At 43.3% G+C, this 26,217-nt stretch overlaps 1 protein-coding gene across 13 annotated transcripts in view; it reads right to left on the bottom strand.

Moving 5' to 3' along the window:
- The window catches only part of LOC106576095 (forkhead box protein P2), a 110,636-nt gene that overhangs the window by 72,611 nt on the left and 11,808 nt on the right, over positions 1-26,217 (bottom strand). Inside the window, exon 1 of one of the 13 annotated variants that reach the window (XM_082963809.1) lies at positions 1,740-1,977. The exons of the other annotated variants lie outside the window; for them this stretch is intronic. The gene's annotated coding sequence lies outside the window, so the exon portion shown is untranslated. Of the gene's footprint in view, positions 1-1,739; positions 1,978-26,217 lie in introns of those variants that run through there. 13 annotated transcript variants of the gene reach the window in all.

The raw sequence follows: 26,217 nt of genomic DNA, 5'->3' as shown, positions 1-26,217 counted from the left end.
CAAAAAAGCAGCATGTTCACATCCACAGACAAACACTAATCACCAGCCCAACCATTCATTCATCAAGAGCAATTAACCACCAGCACGTGAACGCACAGCCCACAGACACACACAGAACACAATCCAAGCCCAAGTACAGCAGCTAGCCAAATACTGGATGAGCAGCCTGCCTCCCTGCCGATAAAACACAGCCATTAATACAGCGAGAGGTGAGCGGTACAGAGAGCAGAGAGAGAGAGGTGCGTGGAGAGCAGGATGAGAAAGGATGGATGAAGTTGGAGTTGCTTGGTTTTATTACCTGAAGGTGAAGAGTAGTGTCAGAGACAGTGTCTGGTGGCCAGAGAAGGAAAGCTGTTGGTGTTTGCAGTGGTGAGGAGCAGACTGGGGTGTCACAGGGGGAGAGGGGCTTCTATCTTTTCTCATCACTCCAACTGTGTTTATAGAGGCTCGTATCATAAACAAGACAACGCCGCCACTGCTCTTCCCTGCCTCTCTCCAAGCCCTGTTCATGCATACTTAAATCACCCCGTCGCCCATTAAAAAACAGCCTTCCTGACAATTATTCTATCATTTCCAGTTGTCACCGGGCAATTACCAACAGGCAGCCCCTCTCGGACAGGCCCAATGGGAGGGATCAGAAAGAGAGAGAGGGGGAGAGAGGGGGGCTGCCGCCTGCCTTCTCAGGCAGAGAGTGGGAGTAAAAAAAGTGCCCAAAATGGAAATTTATAGCCTAGACACAGCGCCTTCTCTCTCCTGACACGCAGGAAATAATTAGACCATCATACACCCGGCCTGCCGACCGCTGATGAAATATATCACAATTACTTGAAAACACTACTTATCATTTCATTCTCCTTTTTTATTGCCTTTGAAAGACATTACAATTATTACGGCTCGGTGTCTGATCTGAGAGTGACCTTCAAAAACTATTTTTTTGTGTTTTTTTTTTTACCACTGCTTTTGGCTACTGAGTGAGAGGGTAAGTGAGTGAGTGCAGCGTGTGTGTGTGTGTGTGTGTGGGGGGGGGGGGGGGGGACCTTTACACGCGTACATGTAGAGTGTCTGAGAGCCGGGTCTCCCCTCGGGCCTCATCTGCAAGCTTGCCAGGCAACTCTCTCTCACACCACTCTCTCTCAACGCACATCTGCTACTTGCAGGAGCTCTCCTTCTCTCTCTCACACACACACGCACGCACGCACGCACGCACGCACGCGACACACACACACACACACACACACACACACACACACACACACACACACACACACACACACACACACACACGAGCGAGCTACCTCAGCTCTCGCCGGCACAGCCTGCATCCCTACCTCGCGGCGTGTCGAGGGGAACTAACTAACCGGCTGAGGGAGAACCGCAGCTGAAAGGGAGCGTTTTCGGACACCCTGGGAGAGAGGTATGTGTGCCTGGCTTTATTCTAGCACAGCTCAGTGCCTTTCTCAGCGTCTCCGTCTCTGTGTCGCTGTCTAAACAGGCAGAATAGGATTAGTGGGAGAGCGAGTGGAGCAGCCTGTAGCCTCGGCTCTGTGCGCTGTGCACCGGGAGAGAGAGAGTAGTAGTAGAGCTCTTAAAAGCAATTAGACACGTCGCTCTATCTATTACTGGATAACTGTCCTCAGACCACACCACACAGAACTACCACTACACACAGATCTGGTAACAAACACAAATCATCGATACAAACGGCTAATAACGTAAAGTAGAGAGAGAAAGTAGCCTACCTTTTAAACAATGACAAGAGAGAAGTCCACTCCCCCGGGTAATAGGCATTTGAAGATATTCTTAGAAGCCTCGGAGCGTTAACAACGGCGCATCAAGGGGGGAAAAATGCCACTGGTAGAAAACAGCTTCAGGGAGAGGGGGAACGAGAGAAAAAAAGGAGGAAAGAAAAATAAAAAAAACTAGCTGACGCTAACTGTCAAAGACATCATCAAAGAGGTATTTACAGCAGTAATGACACCACTGTGACAGAGCACCCCTGCCCGGTCACGTCCAAGAACCATTGCACTTCTGGGTAATTAAAACAAATCAAGCATCCCCTCTGATTGTTTTGGCACCCGAGGACCAATCGTACACAAAAATCAGCGGTTTGATTGCAAGGGTAGGGGGAGGTAGGATTTGTCAGGGGGGTGGGAGGGGGTACGTGGGGGGGGGGGGGTCGAGTTTTTTCTTCTTTCTGCATAGCAAGCGTGAGGAGTGACAAAGGTTCAGGAGCGGCAGGCGTGATCTCCAAACAGTGAGTGCTTTTCTCACTTCCTTTCTCAGGAAGACACCAGGTTGGCCTCTTCTGCCATGCAGCTCTCACCACTCTGATAAATATACCTCTGTCTTCCCTTTTTAGGGCAAGCCTGCAACAATGTGCTGTAAGCCTGGCGAAACTCAAAAAGACCTCTTTACAGAGGAAATATTCGAGCGGAGGGGAGAGGGGAGAGAACAGCAGACAAGCTTTACACAGCTTTTCCTCCATCCGCATCAGACACACCTTTGCAACCACGTCCCAAAAGACACATTTGTCTTTACAGATGCCTATCATGCCTCAAGTATTTTGCACAGTGCATTTCATCATTTAACACTGGCTAATTGGAGCCAAAGAACAACAGCTACAGCGTCGCCAGTCTGACTGTGATGTATTGACATATTTGCTGTACTGTAAACAACACACGCCGGCAGAAACGAGACGGAACATTTTGAGCTAATGCTGTTTGTCAATTTTCACTTTTTTTGTCTCTCTCTCTCTCCCCCTCTCCTTCCTCTCTCTCTTTCTCTCTTTCCCCTCTCTCTCCTGCATGCCACAGATGTTTTCCTTAGCTGCTCCAGCAGACAGGAATCTACTAGCAGAGAAGAAAGCCTCGGTCTCCCCCAGGAGAACAGTACAAAGCCCAGTCTGCACACAGCAGATGCAAAAGCAAGTCCATCTGCTACCAGCTCACAAAGCCACATGGACTTGTGAGATTCAATCCTAGGCTTCGTCTGGCTGGCTGTATTTGTGTAGACACTACTGAAACAAGAGGAGGGGCGGCTGATGTGGAGGAAAGGGTTGATACAACTCACACAGGCTCCCCCAGACCAGAAACACACGTGTCCCCACAAGTGTGTGTGTGTGTGTGTGTGTGTGTGTGTGTGTGTGTGTGTGTGTGTGTGTGTGTGTGTGTGTGTGTGTGTGTGTGTGTGTGTGCGTGTGTGTGTGTGTGCGCGCACAGGCGTAAGTGCATGTGTGTTGAAGTCTGGTGGATGAATGTGTACTCATAAAATTCAACAAACTCTTCTTACAGCATAAACAAAGATAAACAGACACAAATTCACTGACAGTGAGAGTATGCGGAGCAAGACATTTCATGTTCAGTGAGATGCACCCAAGGCAGGCATGACAGATTTATTTAGTAAAAGATCTAGCCTCTAACTCGGGGTATAAGACCACTTGAACTCACAGCTCGGAGCGGTGTGTTGGCATGAGTTCACAGGCTCTGAATAGCACATTATATACCAACCAGCAGATTTTAGCTGTCTGATATCCTTATTAAAAAAGCAACAGCGGCCAAAAAGATTTAGCATTTTCATTTGCCTTCACTGTCTGAAGCAGCGTGGTAAACACTAAACAAGATCGAGGGGGAGTTGTGCCTAAGAAACAGCTAGCTATACAAGGTCCAAATTGCTTTAAGCACAAACATTAGGCCGAGCAATTACACCCATTTTACTTTCAACACGTTGAGCTATGTGGCTATAATGCTCCTTCAACACCCCATAAACCACTTGGAAGATAAACACAAGACAGTCCTCTGGGTGTTGAAAAGCCACCCAGCCACCCTCCTTGACATTGTCAGCCAGAGAACAACAAGACATTGTGCATCACTAACACTTCACTGTGTGTTTTCTGCCTGTATTTTCTTCCAGGCCTTCACACCACCAAGGTCAACAAACAACGGCCACCAGCGTCTCTTCACCGTGGCAGAAGAAGAGACGTGGGTAGCAGGGGGGTAGAGAGGAGGGTCGTGCCGGGCTGGGGGATGGTAATAACTACGGCAGTTGCAGTGGTGGTGTAGATTTCTATCTCTGAGCGATGGCATCATTTCCATAGCAACCCTCTAATTATTAATTTCCAATTAAAGCAGACACAAAGCGCTTTACCCGGGGCCATCAGACAGTGTCAAGAGCCTCATCTCTACATTCCACACTTCCACACTGGAGACTGAGACCATGGCTTCCACCACCACCATCACCACTAGCGTCATTGGTCAATCTCACAGGCAGCAGCTTGGGCTCAGGGCTGACACAGAGATACCCAGAGCCTCTTTCACCTTACCCACCATTAGAATGATTTATTATGGCCAAAACACTTCAACGCTGAAACAAATGGGAATTAAGAAGAAGGGGAAAACACTGGTGTGGAACTGCCACTTAAGAGGTGCTGCGTTTGAAAAATGCATTAAAAAGGAGCCCAGCAATAGAATGAGTCTGGAGTAGAGAGAGAGAGAGAGAGAGAGAGAGAGAGAGAGAGAGAAAGGGAGATGAGAGAGAGAGAGCAAGAGAGGGAAAGAGAGACCCTATGGCAGGGTTCCCCAACTGGCGGCCCACAGGCCGAATTTGGCCTGCGGGTGGTATTTATTTGGCCCCCCAAGTATTCTGATAAAAAAATTAGAAATGTTTGTTGTTGTTATAATTTTCATTGCTGGACATAAAAGAATGTAAAAACACCAGGAACACAGCTCCAAGTGATTTTAATTTTGGAAATCCGTTCCCAAGGTTTCCCACACATGATAGAGAGACACGTGATCATATACAAATGTAAGCAAGGTTTGAAGTGATTACGTTTTAGTCAAATATTATATCTGTTTGGGCTTCTTGCAGTCTACAAATTATTTGTAATTATGTTCCGCCTACCCGACCATCCACTGAAGAAAAAATGTGCCCGCGGCTGAATCTAGTTTATGATCCCTGCCCTATGGCTTGTGTGTGCAGTGACTGAGAGAGTGTGTATTTGTTTCAGCCCTTTGCCCAAATGCCATGATGTTCACTTTGCATGGAGGGTTATCCACTTCAATTCACTCCTCCTCTCCCCTCCCCTTTAAACCAGACCAGACCAGAGCTACAATATGCAGTGAACAGCTGAATATACTGTACCTCTCAACACCAAACACACTGCACTGGTACTGACAGTTGGACTACATACAGACCGACACCTGCAGTATTTCAATAGAATGAACATTCCTATAAGTATATCTAAAAACAGACCACCTTCAAGTTGTTTAGGTTTTGGGGCTCCCGTGTGGCACAGCGCTCTCAGGCACAGCATCTCAATGCTAGAGGCGTCACTACAGACCTTGGTTCGATTCCAGGCTGTATCACAACCGGCCGTGATTGGGAGTCCCATAGGGCAGCGCACAATTGGCCCAGTGGCGTCCGGTTTAGGGTTTGGCCGGGGTAGGCCGTCATTGTCAATAAGAATTTGTTCTTAACTGTCTTGCCTAGTTAAATAAAGGTTAAATAAAATAAAAAATAAATGTCACTATGAACCGTTTCCAAAAGCAAAACTGAATAACACAGTTATAGTTTAACAATACACAAACACACTAACAAGACATAATGATCTTAAGCCTTTTCATTTTTCTCCCCACAACAAGTTCAGTGTGGCCATAATGGACCATTAGAGCTCAGTGATTATATTACAGGAGGCTGAACATTTTAATATACTGTACTTAAGCAACTGGAGTATCCATGGCAACTTCCCTGTGCCTTGCTTAGAACGATCCCTAATGAAATCCATATTAAGTAGCCGATAATGATAGTGTCCAAACATATTTGCATAGATATTTCAGATGAAGGGAGAAGTGGGAGAAGGGGAGAGACAGAGAGCTGCTGCCACAGTCACAACAGCAAGAATATGTTTTTAATCAGTCATTCATCTACAAAAGAAGCAGAAGCCAGCCCCGACTGAGCCAAGCAGCTGTATTGAGAAAAAAGTACAATTCAGATTCACAGCGATGTAACCTAACAGCAACTGAGTGAATTAATCAAGATTTACAGTATGCCACTTCCATCCAGTGGTTAAAAAGGAGCTGTTAAGTGAATAGTTTAAACTGGTGGTCACTGGGCAGCTCACCAACCCTAACCCTCTAGGCTGGCTGCTTGCCTTTCTTTAGGCTCCCTCCCTCCCGACACAGGAGTCTCTCATTTGACTTCCATTTGAGACTTTGGCCCGGTGCCCAACAGGACATCCCAGAGTGAGTGTTTGCTTGACTCAATATCAACAGGCCGAATAAGCAGCTAGAGGTGGAACTGCCCAGCCTTCAGTTCCTACTGAAAATAAACCGGACAGAAATGTAAACATGCGCCACGAGAAGCCACGTATAGCACTCACTCAGCGCCGTTCCACTGGCTTCAGCTCTCTCTCTCCTCTCACTGCTTAATGATACCTGCCTGCCTAGCTGCACCCCTTCTCTTCCCTTCCACCAGCCCCCAGCTGCAGGCAGGGGAACTGAAGTATATAAGTTCTGCTGCAGCAGAGAAAAAATAAAAGAGATCGAAATGACAGAAGTCAGACAGTTCAAGCTGACCGGGCACTTCAAACAGAAAAACTGGGGGAGAATGCGACAGATACTCCAGGTTAAATTGGCTCTTCTGCGCTCCGATCTCCTCTCTCCCTTTAAAATGTAGGTTTTCTTCAAAAGACGTATTTGAATTAGACGCGTTGATAAAATCAAAGGCTTGGCTGTGTGGGTAAATTTAAACAAGTAAGTGCACCTCACAGCAGTTTACCTATTATACAGCAGACTGGAGTCAGATGAAAGTCTAGTAGCATAGCATAGCAGACATCTTCCCCCTTTTTCACCGTAGATATTATCATATTGTAAAGGCTGCAATATGATAATATTGAAAAATACATGGATATTGGGTTATAATGTTCCTGGCCGGCAAGGTGTCATCAGATAGATGAAAGAGAACGGTTAAGGATTCATACAATAGCCCGCTTCCACAGGTGTATTTCCTGTTAACGGTAAATAGGAAAGCCATTTCTGACATTCATACACTGTGTGCTGAGGATCTCATGGATTCTCATAGTCTTCCCATAACCATAGCTACACTGGTAGAATAAGAGTTAAGAGAAGGTCCAGTGAAACTCAAAAGACCGCAGCACCAGTATTTTAACACACCACAAACTGCTTCTACTTTGTCAAAAACATCCTGGCTATACATTTTCAGGTACCAGGTGCCATTGAAGATTCCATATAGTGGAGTTATGATAAGATAGTTTGAGAACATAGACACTGAGTGTACAAAACATTAGGAACACCTACTCTTTCGATGACACAGACTGACCAGGTGAATCCAGGTGAAAGCTATGATCCCTTATTGATGTCACTTGTTAAATCCACTTAAATCAGTGTAGATGAAGGGGAGGAGACAGGTTAAGTAAGTATTTTTAAGCCTTGAGACATGGATTGCGTATGTGTGCCATTCAGAGGGTGAACAGGCAAGACTAAAGATTTAAGTGCCTTTGAACATTGTATGGTAGTAGGTGCCAGGTGAATGTGTCAAGAACTACAACATTGCTGGGTTTTTCACACTCAACAGTTTCCCATGTGTATCAAGAATGGTCCACCACCCAAAGGACATCCAGCCAACTTGACACAACTTTGGGAAGCATTGGACTCAACATGGGCTAGCATCCTTGTGGAACACTTTCTACACCTTGTAGAGTCCATGCCCCGACGAATTGAGGCTGTTCTGATGGCAAAACACGGTCCAACTCAAAATGAAGGTGTTCCTAATGTTTTGTACACTCAGTAGATTAGATAGTGTTCAAAAGGCCAGTGCTATCAGCAGCAGTTTAGTGGTACATAGATCTGTCCTGTCTGGTACTGGAGCTCCTCCTGAACACTTACCTCACTGTTCTGAGTTACCACTGACACACAGAGGCCATCCATTCATGACAGTAATACCATTCAACCAGACACCAATAACATAAAAGAAAACTTAAATGAATCCAGGAAAAATGGCATCTCGCCAACTAATAATTATCTCATTATATGGAAATTTCAAACTTAACCGTTCTCCACACCGCCGCTAATTTAAACGTAATTTTTACTAGCCACTAATTCGGGATAGGAATTACATCTGGAGGTAATTCTCAGAATGGAGCGGAGCCCAGTGGAGGCTACCCAAATAAAACTATTCAGGAGAGTGGGAGTTCCGGGCTCTGAAACTGCACTTCTTGCAAAGAAATGTTTTCATCGTGCTGTCATCAGTCTAGGCTTAAAGAAGACGTAGGTGTTGCAGGCGGAGAATGATGCTTCTGGAGATAGAGGGAGGAAGGGAAGGAGGGAGTGAGAGGGAGGGACAGAGAGAGAGCAAGAGAGAGAAAGGGTCAGGTTGGGTTGGGCAGTATACCACCGGTATTGATGCAGGGACCGGTTTGGGTTTTTACTTTACCTTCTATACAGGTATTTGAATGTTTGGTTTGTTAAATGTGATACGCCTCGTGTAATGTCCATTTTTATAGTTTACTTCGCAACTTGAGTCATCTCTCTCTGCTCTTTCTCTCCGTGCCACTTTCCATACAGACCTAGCCGCGTCCCCTGTCACTCAAGCAGCGCATTTGTTGTTCCTCGACCACAAGGCACTTCCATTCAGTATGCATGGTCAATGCAGCACATGCAACAATGCTGTTTTCACTTTGCTTCTTAATATAAATCTACTAGCGTTCGATGACACTATAGGTTTGTGTTTCTTACATCAGCTAGTTTGTCTTTTCTTAGCAAGTTGCCCTAAATCTAGGGAGACGCTAATTGTTAGCCGCTAACGCTAATAGCTAGCTAATAAATGCACTGAGTAAGACCAAACGTAGCTAGCAAATACAGCCTGATAATACCAGACTGGTATTACCAGTGATGGTGTAGACCTAAACCAGCATGTTGTTTGTGCAACAGTATCTTCTAAATCAAAGAGGAATATGCAAAGCAAGAATATGTTAGCTACATGAAATAGCTAAGAAAAAACATGCAATGTAGCCAAAGCTAATAGAGTCCCCTAGGAAACACTTATCAACACTTTTTGCTCCTACCATCAAAATAACTCCTCCCTGGCATTTTAATTCGTTGTCATCTCAAACAACACTGTATTCAAAGTGCCCACTATTATATTCTAACTATAGAATTACAATAGTCATTCTATTTCCATGAATCCAACAGTTTTGCTCTAATTTGCAAGTCAAATCGCAATTGCATCATTTGGTTAATAAAAATAAGTCCTAGATGATTTGCCAATATCGTGCAACCCTACCTGGCAGCGGGGAAAGTCTTTTCAATTGAGCAGTGGTGTAAAGTACTTGAGTAAAAATACTTTCAAGTACTAAGTCGGTTTTTTTGGTATCTGTGCGTTACTTTACTATTTTTTATTTTTGACTACTTTTACTTTTACTTCACTACATTCCTAAAGAAAATGCTGTACTTTTGCTTAGCAGGACAGGAAAATGGTCCAATTCACGCACTTGTCAAGAGAACATTACTGGGCTTCTACTGCCTCTGATTTGGAGGACTCACTAAACAGAAATGCTTTGTTTGTAAATGATGTCTGAGTGTTGGGGTGTGCCCCTGGCTATCTGTAAAAAATAAAATAAAATAAGAAAATGGTGCCATCTGGTTTGCTTAATATAAGGAAATAAAAATTATTTATACTTTTACTTTTGATGCTTAAGAACAATTTATCAATTACATTTACTTTTGATACTTAAGTATATATAAAACCAAATACTTTTAGACTTTTACTCAAGTGGAATTTTACTGGGTGACTTTCACTTTTACTTCAGTAATTTTCTATTAACGTATTTTTACTTTAACTCAAGTATGACAATTGGGTACTTTTTCCACCACTGCAATTGAGTGCAGGAAATGCAGAAATGATAAAAGTGCTGATATTTGTTTTGGTTGAAGTTGAATTGAACAGTATAAAACAATCAGAATTGAGATGTGTTGCCACCCTAGGAGCACTCACTACTCATAAAGCAAACGTATAACTTGTATTATTCAAAAACTAAAAATACCGTCATACAGTCCAATTAAAAAAAAAATACCATGATATAATATTTTGGCCATATCGCCCAGCCCTAGGGAAAGGGAGAGAGCTACTCCAGCTGGACATCTGTGGAGGCCCATGGCATGGGGGGGTTTGTGTAAAAGGCCAGGGGGTCAGAGTGGACCTGCAAGCTGGTGGGATGCCAGCTCTGTTGAGTCTTGGTTCATAATAAGCTCTTCACTCAAGCTGGGGGAAAACACACACCTGAGGTTCTGGAACTGAGATGCTGGACCAGCTCTCTTTATTTTACCGCACCTGATGTTCAACTTTTGGTCAACCGTCTCAAAGAATTTACTCAATGATGGTACAGTAGTTGCTTGTCTGGAAACTTTTGTGTAATGTAAACATTTTTTATCAGGTCGACTGCAAAAACTCTGCATTCACAAGGGAGGAAGTGAGGGAGGGAAAGAGGCAGGAGATAGAGATGAAATTGTGAGCGTGGCAAAACACACCAATCAAACTTCTTTCTCCGTCAGAAAAGGGGGAGGGATTAAAAAAGTTTGGTTTCCAACAATCTAATAGAGTGAAAAGTCGCTCTGTAGAGGGGACGCTTACATTCAATACAGAACCGTGCAGTTCCGCAATATACGCCACAACCACCCCATCCACCTCCTCTCCAACAGAAAATGTTTTTCCAAATGAAAATAAACTGAGGCCAGCTGGTTTGAGGCAGTTAAACTCAGGAATATGAGATCAAATAAAGGCTCCCGTGGAGGCTGAAAGGAGAAATGAAATCACTTCTGAGAGGGAGATGTACCTCGTAATAAAATTACTTCTTTATATCTTTCTAAACGGCACATTTTCCTCAGGAGTGGTTAAGGCTGTCCTCGGTCAAAGACAGCATGCAAGTGGCAATTTTTACTTCTGGTAGATGATTCTGTGACATACTTCTCGAGACTCAGTGTGATGCTCTGCAATTTGCCTCGGAAAACTAAAAAAGTCTTTCAGCAACAAGTTTTTGGCTGAACTTTGGTGGAGTTTAGAAGTCACTTTGATGGTTTTCCGGAACATGTCAATGTCAATGAAAACTCCAATGTTCCATCCAATTGAAAATACAGGGAATGGCAATAAGCTTCACATTGCTTTTCAATGACTACCTGTCCATTCCAGTGCACTCTTGTATGGTGGGCTCAAGTATGTAGTAGATTGCCAACCGTCCATGGTCATATACCACAAACAAATACAGACTCATCTTGCAGAGTAGGACAGTGAATAAAGAATAACATCACTTTGAAAATAGTTACCTACTGCAATTATTCCACGTCCATTCCATTTGGCATTGAGAAAATGGACTAAACACAGAGTGGCCGAACTTGCGTAACTTTTACTCTCTTGGCATGCAATTAAATGGTTTACGACAAGTTCATGATATTTTGCTGAGACAGAATTCATCTCTGCGTAATAGGGAACATCATTTTCTCCGACAATCCGGGAGTGTGTTTACAAACATTCAATTCATGAATACGGTTACATGCATTTAGAGAGCATTCTCACTACAGATCCTTTCACATCAGATCCCAAAATAGTTATTGGATTGTGCATCTAATGCAGCTTAAGTCATCTACTGGGAAGTTGTTGTGAAGTTATTGTCTGGGTGGGTTTTAATTTACAACACAGACACCAAATTATACTGTATTTAGAGAGTGTACTAACTTGGGAGAACATTAAAACATCATTAAACTTTCTATCCCCTTTCCATTTTGCCCTGCCCCGTCGAAGCCTGTTCCTATCTATTGAGAAAGACGGATGGCAGAGGGGCTGTTTCTGACAGCTTCAAAGTACCCATCAGCTGCTGCAGAGACGTTTCACAGCCCATCCCATCATCCCATCCACCCTGCACCTCCTCAAACAAACAGCAGACTCGACTTCAAATACATAGCAGGACTATTAGGTAATCCCTCCTTTGTTCAGATCCACTGAGCCTTCCTGACTAACCAACCTCCCTCCCATCTTCTGGTTGCCTCTCAAATGGCACCCATTTCCCTTTATAGTGCACTACATTTGACCAGAACCAATACGGTCTCTGGTCAGAAGTAGTGCGCTATAAAAGGAGTAGGGTGCCATTTGGTACGGAGCCTTCTTCGCTGTTCCAAACTCCTGCCCCTGTCCCAAACTGACAACGGAACACTTCACACTGACAGAAACACATAGGACGAGTGTTTGATGATGAATGATAGTAGGAATTATCTGGGAAAATATGCACATGGAATCTTATGGCATTGAGGTAAAGCATTTGTTGTGTCACGATGACGATGGCAGTTCTCTGGTTTAAAGAGAGGATGGGGGGGGCGACACAAGGGCTCTTTGTTTGGACTGGACAAATCTGGGGTTTCCTTTTGGATATTCAATATCCTGCAAGGTACCCAACAGAGTTACAGTAGTCTAGTGTCTGGAAGTTTAGCTAGGAGGAGGGAGCACAAGGAGCAGAGTTTCACTAAGTGAGTCTGTGTATTGTTGAATGGCTTTTTAGAGCAATTGCTGAGTGGTTTGCGTGAGTCGCTCCAACAAAGCCTGGCAAATCAATCTGTGAAGAAATGCTACACAGGCCAGATGTGGCACTACTGCACAAAAAGAAACAAAACGACCCCCTTGTACAAAAATACCCTATAGAGCCTAAAGTACTTAAAGTACACAAAATAATACAGTTCAATGCCAAAATGCTGACAGCCTATTTTCTGTTGAATACCTGCTTGTTATTTTAGGTGTCTTTTCTGAGGTACAATATACAATACGTCAAAGGACGTGTGAATGCAAACGTCTTACTCTGAAATGCATCTTCTACCTTATTGACTTTACAAGATGCCAGGAAGAATGAAAGACACATTTTTTATTTACAATAGTTCTGTTTCTAAACACACACCACACAATTCTAAAGGCTTGCTTTAGGGAGCTGAAATTTTCACACCTTTCAAAGCCACAAAATGTGATGTTTTTGGGGTTTCTGCAGCTGCTGCTCTGCACTAATGCAAGACGGTGTCATATGAAAAATATTCCTCTCCCCCCCAAACCACAGGCCTGGTCATTAATGAAATACAGGCCGTGCAGTGAGGTCATAGAAAGTCAAGATTTCAGCAGCCACACTTAAAAACCGCTCAGAAAGAATAGAGAAACATGAACACAAATCAGATTCCAAGCTCCAAGGACAGAGAAAAATAATTAAATATAAGAGAAAGTGCAGCAGAGCCCCTGCCCTTCTCTTACATGTTCCTAGCACTTTGCAACCCTCAACTGCTGCTCAGAAACAGTTCACAATGAGAGCAGACTAAACAATCAGATCCCAGCCAAGGAAAATGCTAAGCAACTCTGCACACAGGATGTCTCACCCTAATTGCCAACTATCAAATCTCACAAAGGAATCTGTCCATTTGGCAAAAGTCTTATAGCAAAAGCTGTTGAAATGTCATTTTAAAAAGTGTTAACTTTTTACCGGGAAAAAAAGGAGATGAATAGTTTTGAAAGGAATTAGATTATTATTATTATTTTTTTTTTTACATTTGGCTTTATATGATTTATTTTTCAGGGGGTTTATAAGGCTTACAGGAAGCTATGCAGACTGTGTGAGTGTTACAAAGAAAGCATAATTAGACAAAGGGTGTTTGGGGTCTTGTAAACTAATGATTCAAATCCCAAGCAGTTAGATAAACACATTAAATGGGTCCCTGAAGACACTAAGACTCAGGAAGAAAGAGAGAAGAGAAAGAAGGGAGGAAGAGGGAGAGAGAGACGGGGTAACTGGGATCAGGGGACAGACAGCTAGGAGGGAGACTGGGAGGAGGGACAGTGTAACTGGGATCAGGGGACAGACAGGTAGGAGGGAGACTGGGAGGAGGGACTGGCACTTGAAAAAGAGGGCTAATCGGAATGTCACTCCACGTGGCGCTCAGTTTTTTCCCCCGCTTTTTTTTCAGTCAGAGTCGTGCTCTGAGATCCCAAAACTTCAAACAACCAAAATACCAGCACATTCATAAAACAGAACAGAACTACTGGGAATTAAAGAAGGCAGGGGGAAAAAAACACCCAAAAGGTAGCAGGCCTCAACAGCAGATGGTAAAATTAACATTTCAACAGTTTCTTCCTTTCATGTAGGTCTCGGCAGTGCTGCCGCTGTTTTTTTCTGGGAAAAAATGTAAGGGCTAGGTTTGGAAAGATGCAGCGGTGGAAAAAGCATCTGGAAAAGGGGGAAAGAGGAATATTGGCTTATTGCTCCTGATGGTCCTCGTCTATGAAAAATTAAATAGGTCTGTTTTGCAGGTTTCCCTCTCCAGAGTGCTCTAAGCTGTGTTATGGAAACCTCATCTTGGTAATTTATACGTGAAAGAACACCTGGTGATGAAAGAAAATACACTCAAACCCAATACCTCTCTTTAATCGGATGAATTTACGGTTCCCAGTGAGTGGCAAGCATTGAGATGAAGACACATACACACAGCTTCATAGAGACCACGTTTAATTTAGCGTAAATAAATATCTAGCCGTATTTGTCAAAAGTTGCTCTTGAGATGTTATCAGAAAGACACTTATATTACAGTGATGCATCTCTAAATAAAAATAAAGACGCAGAGCAGCCTGTCTCATTTCAGCCCATCCAACGGAACGGCTCTGTAGTGCCCATTAATTTGGACACGGTTATGGCTAAATTACATGTGTTCCACCTCTGTGACATTTTAAATGCAATTAAAAGCTGGTTATGAAAGTGTGTGGACTTTCTCACGATGAAGGGAAAGGAAATCACTTCCGTGATTAACATGCAAACGAGCTCATGCTGGCAGAGTAGATTGGGGTTTGAAAACCTCAATTACTTTTGTGTGATTATCTATTTACCAGTACACAGATTTACATTTTTCATCTCCATCATGGGGAGACACCCCCCACCCCCCTGGCAATGATCCGGGCTCAATTATACTCCCACCTTTATTTATGATGTAGATATTACTGAAATACAAACCCTGGTTAATTTTCACTATGATATCACCTTTATACAGGGTATTCATACATATGGGGGAGCATTAGAAGACCAACACCTATGAATGCTATGCTTAACCATTTGGTTTGGAGCACATACTATCTTCTCTCCCCCCGCCCCAAACCACCACCCCATATTTAAACTCAGTTTGATTCATACTGGAAAACGAGGTGCCCTCACTTTATTTCTGACTTAAGAAACGCAGACAGGATCAGGGGTAATGTGAAAAAAGGTCAATAGCTCTCTTCTTGAACACTTTCTCTTTCTCAGCCATTATGATTTTGCATTTTATACTTTTAAGTTAGAGAAAGAACAAAGAATTAGAGGCTTTTAAAACGCGTGGAGGCCATTACTGAAACACTACTGACAGATAGTTACCAGTATATCAAGTGTGGTGGCGAAGGTAGTGGATTTAAATGAACTGCTGCAGCCATAGAAACACTCTCAGCCATATTATGTACCGCCTGGTTGATGCAATTATCAACGGAACGCCTGGCAGCATCAGAGGAATCTAATTTAATTCATTTAAACGGGTGAATAACTACAAAATTCCTGTTGTAAGAGATTTATATTGTAAATGAAACATTACTAGAATTCAGGAATTGGCAATGCTTGGGAAATACTAAACAATAGGGAAGGCTATGTTCCACCTTTGAAGAGGTACAGACGGATAAGAGGTCCGCTAAGGAAACAATGTTAGTATCAACGTTTAAGATATATCATTAACACTTTTTAAGAACATTACATCCAAAATATCATCCAATAAATAAATAAATTGTTCATTTATACTCAATAAGGCACCTGAAATAAGACAAGTATTAAGCCATAACTATACTGTATCTGCCACACTAATTCTCAACTATCAGGTTTGAAGTAATATCATAACCTACTTTGAACAAATTCAAGTATTGTTTTGTTTATGAGTGTTCATCCTTAACTTGTTTCCCTGAGCCATAGATAAAGATAGGGAAAGCCACTCTGTCTCAGTAGAGGAAGAGGGATCCAGGCTTTTGGAGCGTGCGGAACATACATAAAACATCCCCTGTTGCTTGGGCCGGGGGCACAGAGGAGGAAAAAGGAAACAGTGCCATCAAGTGAAATTTTGGAGGATTCCTCAAGTGCTAAGACAGACAGATCCTCCTTCTGATTAGGGCTCTGAGAGTAACAGTAAGATATACTTAAGCCTTCACTGTAGTGATCAGTGTTTGTGTTAACAACAATAATAGATAAGGTATTTACCACTGACTAACTTGCACATATTTACAGATATTCAAAGGTTTTTCAAATAGACATCTTCATAAATCCGACGAAAGATATAGCCAGTACCGTGTGTAGGCGATGGGTTGTTCAGTAGACTGTGACGGTGTTAACACAGTCCAGTGGAAGTTGAAGGCGCAAGAGAACAAATGGAATCACTACCATTCAAATCCTGTTGCATGGCCCCTCTGCTAGTGTAGAGCATAACTGGAGCAGGTAACAAAATGGCAGTAGGTAATGTGACTGAATGTAATGGCTGGTTCAGTAGAGGTGCTTTAGTTACATAATGGATATCTAGCTATGGGCAGTGGTGCTGGGTGGTCTGAATAGCTGCTATTCATGAGTTGCACACTGCATCACAATATTTTTTGGAACATTAGTTTTAGGACTGATGGCCGACAGAGATTTCTACTGAATGTATTGTCAATGAGCGCTGTTGAAGATTTCATCAGAAGTGCATAACAGTGGCTTGGAAATACAATGACATTTCAAACAGAGGAAAATAATTTGCAGGAAAACCTTTTGTCATCATTTTTATGTCGCCAGATTGACTTTAGATGCAGCATAATGTGAGACCACTGGATTTTAGTTAGCTAATGTTAGTATCGCTAGCCTTTTTTTTAACAAACTTTGCTAGCTAATGACAACATTGCCGTCTGTCTAAAGTAAATTTGACCACATGATAATGATGGCAAAGTTGTTTCCCACTAAATATTTGCCTACTTCAGCAATGTCATCGTATTTCCAGGCACTATAGTGTGATTTAGATGAAACAGCCATTAACCTCTGTTCAGAATGCCTGGGCTTGTCATGGTTCAGAATGCCTGGGCTTGTCATGGTTCAGAATGCCTGGGCTTGTCATGGTTCAGAATGCCTGGGCTTGTCATGGTTCAGAATGCCTGGGCTTGTCATGGTTCAGAATGCCTGGGCTTGTCATGGTTCAGAATGCCTGGGCTTGTCATGATTCAGAATGCCTGGGCTTGTCATGGTTCAGAATGCCTGGGCTTGTCATGGTTCAGAATGCCTGGGCTTGTCATGGTTCAGAATGCCTGGGCTTGTCATGGTTCAGAATGCCTGGGCTTGTCATGGTTCAGAATGCCTGGGCTTGTCATGGTTCAGAATGCCTGGGCTTGTCATGGTTCAGAATGCCTGGGCTTGTCATGGTTCAGAATGCCTGGGCTTGTCATGGTTCAGAATGCCTGGGCTTGTCATGGTTCAGAATGCCTGGGCTTGTCATGGTTCAGAATGCCTGGGCTTGTCATGATTCAGAATGCCTGGGCTTGTCATGGTTCAGAATGCCTGGGCTTGTCATGGTTCAGAATGCCTGGGCTTGTCATGGTTCAGAATGCCTGGGCTTGTCATGGTTCAGAATGCCTGGGCTTGTCATGGTTCAGAATGCCTGGGCTTGTCATGGTTCAGAATGCCTGGGCTTGTCATGGTTCAGAATGCCTGGGCTTGTCATGGTTCAGAATGCCTGGGCTTGTCATGGTTCAGAATGCCTGGGCTTGTCATGGTTCAGAATGCCTGGGCTTGTCATGGTTCAGAATGCCTGGGCTTGTCATGGTTCAGAATGCCTGGGCTTGTCATGGTTCAGAATGCCTGGGCTTGTCATGATTTTTGGGCACCACTATGGTGGAGCGAGGCTTGAGAATGTTCAGAACAATGGCATGACGTGACCAAGTGACAGAGGTGCAACCAATGACTAGGTCCCCAACTACCAAGGTCCCCAGTATACCAGATTCACACTGGTTTATGCTCACTATCTAATTGTAGGCATTTCTTAGCACCTCTTGATGACACAGATAATTAAGAATCATGAAATGCCTTCTAAACAATGCTCATATCAATTGCATTGCGTGTACAGTGCAACGTAAGAATTCCAACTAACAAGAGAATACAAACAATTTATGAAAATCCATAACCTTGCCTATTGTTACACGTCCTTTCACCCGGAAAAATATGCACTCGAGGATGTATAGACCATGGAAAACGAGGTGTAGACACTGCCGCCATCCCCGAGTGTAGAATGAAAATGTGCATAATTAAACCTATATAAAAGCTAATTACAAAAATAAATGAGTGAGGGTATCACAGAGAGAAAGTGTGTCTGTTTATATCCAGTGTTTAAACCTCCCTCCCTCCCCCTCCCTTCCAGCCCTGTCTAAATCTATTGATCTGTGAAACACAGTACTCAGGGGAGGCGATTCACTTAATATCATACATCTAATGATGAGATGAATAACGATTATACCATTTGGTAATTAAACATCTTACAAACCATTTAACTGACTGTGCGTCAAAAAGGGTCGCCAAAGGTCAGAATGATTGTTTTTCATTTTCGCTGCTTCGACGCGAAGGAAGGGGGGGGGGGGGGGTGGAGAGAAACACTAAGAAACACTGTGTGGCACAATGGTGAAAACACTTAATGGTTGTTAGCAGCTATACTCTAGTGCTAATCTATAATGCTGTCAAGACACTTGAAAGGAAAACAATTTCTGAAAAAAAAAGAAGAAAAAGAACAGGCCAAGACAAACATCTGGCCTTCATCACACTGTAGGAGTCTGAGCAAATCTTTATATTTAGAAACCTCATTAGCTTACTTATAATGCATCATCTCACAAACAGAAAGAGACAAGAAAAATAAAGACATATTTAGTGATGATCTGTAGATATGGAGGAAGGGGCGGGGGAGGGACAGGGGTGGTGAGGCTTGCTCTAGTATGTGCCTGCAGACACTTTGCCTGTGTGCATTAGTGTGTCTGATCCACACAAAGGTGTATTCAACACACATGCGGAGAGCCAATTTACTGTCAACATCCACATTCTAATCCCTACTTACAGGAAGTAATTACCTAATGTTGTGATGTCAGTGTGTTGTTCTGTAGACAGACAACTGTCCAAAGGGCCTGTACAGTCTAATCTCTAGCTAATGCCAGGAACATATGCTGTTGTCTAGCCTACGTGGAACTATACAGTCTTAGAAACAAAACTGCTATCAAGAACCAAAAAGGGTTCTTCCGCTGTCCCCATAGGAGAATCCTTTGAAGAACCCATTTTTGGTTCCAGGTAGCACTGTTTTGGGTTCCAGTTAGAACCCTTTCAACAGAGAGTTCTACCTGGAACCAAAAAAGGGTTCTCCTATGAGGACAGCCTATGGTTAAAAACTTCTATGGCCTTTTGACAGTTTAAGGGTTAACACACACACACACACACACACACACACACACACACACACACACACACACACACACACACACACACACACACACACACACACACACACACACACACACACACACACACACACACACCGCACAAACACGCATGCACACACACACATCAAACTAACCTTTCCTTTCAACCTTATCCTCATACCGCTAACAATACCTTTCTTCTGTGGCTGGCACGGGTGCATTCATGTAGCATTTACTGACAAAGGCAATTGTACGCTTCTCGGTCTCTTATTGAATGATAGGTGGTAAACATTGTCATTGGAAAGGCAGGGTGGATTAAAGCCTGGTACAGCCATTGAGAGGAACAGTAAGAGGGGAGAAATGCGAACAATGGTAAAAATGGAGGGCAGTATCACAGGGTCCAATGTCTGCTATGATGAATACATGTGCGATTATGAGACCCATGCCATCATTTACATAATGTCCAAACTATTTCTCTCTCTCTCTTTCCATCCACCCCCAACTATTCACTAAATAAATGAGAAAACTATCACAGCACAGAAATATTTGACAAAAGCAAGAGAGACTGAATTCCGAATGACCTCGGCGCCTTGCGACAACGCACACACAGTCCAAACGCTCTTTCATAAGCAGCCAACTGAGTAAGACCTGGAAGAATATTTGTTATTGAGCACAATGGCAAATGTACTACCTTGTCACCTATACCACTTTACAGTGCAGAATGGAATCATATCAAACGCAAGGGGAATTTTACATAATTCCAGGTTGAGAATATGAAAGGTAGCTGGTTCTTTAAACGAGGGGTCCATAGTGGTCTACAAGAAGTGTAAGAAATGAACACAATGATCGTTTGTATATGATTTGGTTAAACCTGAAGTAACAATGACTGGTTCAGGGATTCAACCAACACACTTAGTCCATCTATTCATAAAATACATTGAAATATTAATGGAAAAGGGAAAGAAAAGGCAAGGAGGTTTAAAGTTCCACAGAAAAAAATGATATGAACTTCTTTGGCTGACGTGCACCCTTCGGGCTGTTTGTGTCGTCACAAGTTGAAGAGTAATGGAAAAACTCAATAAGAGTTTTACGACACGGGGCTATTTGCTTTGGGACAGTTTCCTACCACTAACTAACAATATACAAATAGATGAGAGCCCTGAGGACGTTTTCCTTTTTCATGCAAATACTGTAAGCAACTTTTTAATACACAATGTGTCATCCACCCTAAGCATACAATAACTTATGGTAGTCATTCATCAACATACCATACATGCAGATGTACGTACACTACGTCATCACAAAAGTATGACTAGGCAAGGACGCTGTACCGTACAATCTATAGATGGTGAACGTATGGGTGGCATTCCCTGCATCAGGCTTTAAATCAAACTGTTAGCTTTCTGCAAAGCCTCTTAAAAAACATTGGACTTGTGAAATTCCTGAGCCATAGAAAATACCTCTCGGCCTCTCACACCTCTTGATCACCATCCCACCTCCACCACCCAGTCCATCAACAAAACTCTATGAGCCAACAGGAGTTGTGCCTCTTCACTGTCCGTGCATGTGTGTGTTTGTGTGCGTGTGTGTGTGTGTATGCGGTCGTTTGTGTGCATCCGTGCGTGTGTGCCTGTCGGCCTGCCTGCCAGTGAGTGAGTGTGTTTTACGTGCCAGATCATTCCAGTCTATTCCAGAGAATTCTCAGACGGCAACCTATTTTATTTACTTTATCTTCAATAAAATGGTTCAGTGAGCATTAGTAACTTTGAGACACGAGTTTCAATCAGTCCTATGGCAGCGGCGTCAGTCTGCGTTAAAGCCAGCGCAGCAGTGTGTGTGCTCTGCGAGGTGCAGCGGAGGGAGCAACGCTGCAGACAGGCTGAGCTGGAAGCAACCGAGTGAGTGAGAGGGCTCTAATAACACAAAGGGAGAGAGAGCGGGAGGGAGGCAATAGGGGACAGAGGGAGGAGAGAGGGGAGAAGGGAGACTAGAGATGGATAAAGGGAGGGAGCGGGAAGAGAGAAGGGGTGGTGGTAGAGGAAAAGAGAGAAAGAGAGGGTAAACGGAGAGAGAGAATAAGATAAGTGCGGGAGAGAGCGAGAGAGAAAGAAAGGAGTAACGTAGAGAGAGTGAGAGCGTTCTCCCTGGGTAGAGCAGAGCAGGTATTGTACAATAAACACAGGTGAGCAGCTCTACACCCCAGGACCTCTTCAGGATGACTGACAGGTGAAAGCTCTCACTGACCGGGAGCTTAATTTTACATGACATGAGAAGGAGTGGAACTCAACTGCTGCGGCAGAGTATAACTGAGAGACTCTCTAGGAGGGAAAGTTGGACACACAAGTACACGTGCACACACACACTCACACACACCATTTCCCTTCACAGGTGAGCAGGACCAACAGACAGCCTGATTCTTCATTCACTTAACCCGAGAGGTGCTGCAGACTGGATATATGTATACAGACTGAATGTTTTCCACATGACGTGCCTCGTGCTGTTTTTGTCAACTGCACTCTGAGCAGCATGGAGTCAGGTAGTATGACCACATGATTGCCCGAGAGGCACCTCTTGGAGAGGGCTGGGGACACACTGAAATTCCCACGCATGATGAGGTGTAATCAGAAACCCCATTCAAAGGGGTAGCCAAGTTTGTCAACATATACAGATTCCACATTCCAACTCCTGTCAGGGTTTTGTCCCAAATCAAGCAGGTTGTCAACTTGTCATCTCGACACGTAGACAGATGCTTTCTGGCCATTCTGGGAAAAGCAGGTAGCAAGTGACATATTGTCTAGGCTTATGGTTTGTGGCCGTGGAAGTGGGATTGCAAGCCCCTATCAAATGATCATAATGAACAAAGCAGTTGGCTTGTTGCCTCTGCAGTAAAAGCTTTTGCAATGGCTGTGACTGGGCCTTGATTTGAAGCAAGGAAAAATAGCTTGTGAAATAGCATTATCTACAGGATCTTAACTTGAAGAGCAAACACAGCACTACATTTGGATGCCAAATTTGTCATCTTAATAATCTTAGTTAAGTTTTCTTTAATGTTTCAAAACAAAAACGTGCTACACTTTGGACTGCTACTGAAGTATAATATCAAAATGAAAGATGTAAACCTGGTCGTGTTGGTGAATAATTACTATATTTGGATTAATATAAAAAAGTTCTCATAACTGAACAAATGTATTCTAATTTACATTTATATGAACCTTCTTTGTGGCCAATTATTCCAATAATCTGAGCGTCTTACAACACCACAGGAAGCTGGAATCCTTCAGACTCCATTGCTTCAAAGCTTTAAAAATGTATGATTCTTAGAAACCAATTGCTGCTAATAATGTATTTATTCCATGACATAATTTTCTCAATGTTTTCACTTTGGTTCAACTTCCACATAGGATTCAGCCTCAGTTCATTCAAAATGGGTCATGGGTATTCTTTTCTGCGCTGCACATATATTGATTTATGACTCTATTTAAGGAGTTAGGAGGGCACATATATTCTTAAAACACATACATTCTATCAACATGATTGGTCAACATTGTATTGACAAATCCCCACCTATCTTAATTCGAAGGAAGCAGATAGCAACAGATAACAACAGAGGCTTTGTATACGTTTAGAAAAAACAACCTTGTTTCATGAATGCTGCAACGATAACACACAGGTTCAAACTGTCGAGATAATCAACATTAGACCTGCCACAAAGAAGGTGAAACTATGTGAAACCAATTCATTGGACACGATCACCTGCAACTGAAGCGACTCGGAATTCTTCCCACCTGAAATAACAAGTTCAAACCGATGTCAAGTCGCTCTGATGTCATGCCTTTTGAGGGTTTTGTTTCACAATAATCTCAGGCACTTGGAAACATGCCATCAGTCTGGGCTTCCGCACCCAGGCTCTTTCCCAATTAAGTCGGAGGGAAAGAATGACATCTGAAACACCAGATGCGTCTCGTTTATAAAAAAGTAAGATTGTGCATACAATATCTGCAATCAGTCATGTCCAAAGTACTTAGCAAGCAGTGACCAATGCATGCTGAATGGGGAGGTGGACTTAAGTCCTATAGTTTATCCTATGCGGGGTCTATAATGGGCCACAACCCCCAGTGTGATCTGATCAGGCTTCGAGACCTTTAGAGAGACTGACTGGCTGACTGACTAGTCGCCCGCCAGGGCTGCATCCGTAGCCATTCACACTGTTGATTAGCATACCCCCCTCCTCTCCTCTCTGGATCAATAATCTCATTGAGTCAGTGTGTCTCTCCATCAGGAGGGATGGCAGCTAGGTAGAGACGCCCCCTTCTGTAACTCTATTCTCATGGCAACTGTCCACTCCAGACAAACACTCCTCTACGCTCTATCTATTCTAGATGCCTCTTCTTCTTTTCTTTCTGGGTCCTCATTACTCCTCTTCTGAACAGGCAGGAGGAGGGGCAAATAAACCTTAGAACAAACAAAACGGATTGAAAAGGTAAGGAGATAACATATCAGCGCCAAGGTCTGTCTTGATAAAATAGATTTGAAGTTAGATGTTGTTTTTTATTTTTTAAATCTACCTTGTTAGACTTTGGAAACTGAAGGAACATACTGTGGAGAAGCAATAGGTTACACATGGTGTGCTTGCACCAAGTGAAGGACAAGGAGAATGTTGAAAATATGTATGAGGTGTGAATATATATTTCCTGTGAGGCAAAGTGCAATTCCAAAATCCTATTTAAAAAACTCCAACTCCTAATCCAACCAAAGATCTGTAAAGAGTAGGATGTGGGTCCACTCTTGGTCCAATTTGCTCACAGCATGACACTATCAGACTCCAAACCAAACCTCATTAAACTGGAATATGGAAACTTGGGGAAGTTCCAAAACGTCAACTCTTTTTTCCCCTCCAAGTGGGAAGACAAAACAATGGACCATAAAGAGAGGAATATAAGAAGGAAGGGAAGAAAGGGAGGCAGGCAGATCCTTGGGAGGACTGGAGAGTGAGAAAGTGAACGTTTGATGAGTAATACTTTTTTGTTGTAGATGGGGCTTAACTTTGAAATATTCCGGGGTGGTTCTGAATGGGGGATTGACCAATGACCTGATCCCAGCCACACACTGGGCGCCAGAGTTAATGGTGGATAAAGATTAGAAAAACGGGCGCTAGCCTGATCTCCATCCCCATCCTCTTCAATCCCAAATCAGACCCACAATGGACGACTCAAGTCCCTTTGATTCTTCTCCCTCCCCAGTAGTCAGGGTGTCCAGGGTAAAGACCCGTGGAGGTTACCCTCTCCTACTCAGGGGGAAGCCAGCCGGGCTCCTTGGCTCAGAAAACCCTTTAGGGTTTTGGAAATGAAATGACAGAAGCTCTGATCATAACAAGAAATCAATTCCAAATTGGAAGTCTGAGGCAAAGCCATCCGTCCGGGGCCTGCTTCTATAAACTAGCCAGAGGTATGCTTTAATTGCTGTAGATTTGATATACGTGCGAAAGTTAGGTCAATTATAAGGTCAATTATACTTCTTTGGGATGATTAGAGGACTTCTTTTTCAGAACAGATGTGCTTTAAGAGTTCATCTTTGAAGATTTAAATGGGATACTCAACAAATTAAAAACTAATATTCAAATCTCTTTTAGGTGGAAGAGGGAAGTGAATCTCGGTTCTGCTTAGTCTTGTGAAGATGTGACTCTTGGGATGTGGGCTGGGGCTGAGGCCTACAGCTGAGCTGAGCCACCCTAACCCAGCCTCTCGCTCCGCTTGGCTCCTAGCTGCCTCACTCGAATCATACTTGGACCTCAAAGGCAAAACTCTGCAGCTGAATACGGAGATAAATAGATGTTCTTCCTCAGACTGGGTCAAAATATGAAAATAAACCAGTGGCTGGGATTCAGGAAATAACCTGACTAAGAGTAGTTCTCCTCCGCAACAGTGAAAAACAGATCAAAACAAGCCCTGACTTTTTTCACAACATTTTTCAAATTCAAAAGTTTATGGGGTGACTTCTATGAAAATACTTGAGAATGACCTACAGCATACATTTAATTACACAAATAATTGATAGTGGAGAAGTTATGGAGGGCTACAAACACAGAAGCCAGTACCTTCACATTTGATTTTACCTGCAAAGCAATTCACTTCAACTGTTCTGTGCTCACTGAACAATCACCCATTGTCAAGTTAGCATTCGATATCTATCCCCCATCCAATTACGGCTAAATTCCATCCCCTCATTCCCCTCACGATGATGAGGCTTCTCCTCCCCATCGCTACTGCAGTTTACCGTCTGGCAATGTTCTGTTCAGTCTGAGACACCACCTGTGTGTCTGTCTCAGTCTGGCTGCTGTGGGGACACAGTAGTAATGACGTTAGGCCTCCGCCGTAGTAGCAGTCACACAATCAGTGTGTGTCACACTTACTGTGCTGGCTGGGATTCTTTATGCTCGTTTTATACTGACTTGGTGACGACAAACTGCCTCTGTTATCACCACTGGGTGTCTCATAGAGAGTCTCATTGGGAATCTAAGGGGCTACAGAAGCTCTGAGTTGTGCCACTGGGTGACGTTACAGTACAGTAGGGTGCGCACACATCTCTCACTTGCTACTGTATGTAGAATTGTGCATGGAGGATTGACATATGAACAGTGTCTCCCGATGATTCATGCATCTACACTTCTCCGCTTGAAGTTTTGAATGAGCTTCGTCCCTTGATAGGAGTTGTCTTGTA

The sequence above is a fragment of the Salmo salar genome, chromosome 17 (genome assembly GCF_965601325.2).
Source record: "Salmo salar chromosome 17, fSalSal1, whole genome shotgun sequence".
NCBI lineage: Eukaryota > Metazoa > Chordata > Actinopteri > Salmoniformes > Salmonidae > Salmo > Salmo salar.
The sequence above is the reverse complement of the archived record's forward strand: the minus strand, read 5'-3'. Positions and strand labels throughout refer to the sequence as shown.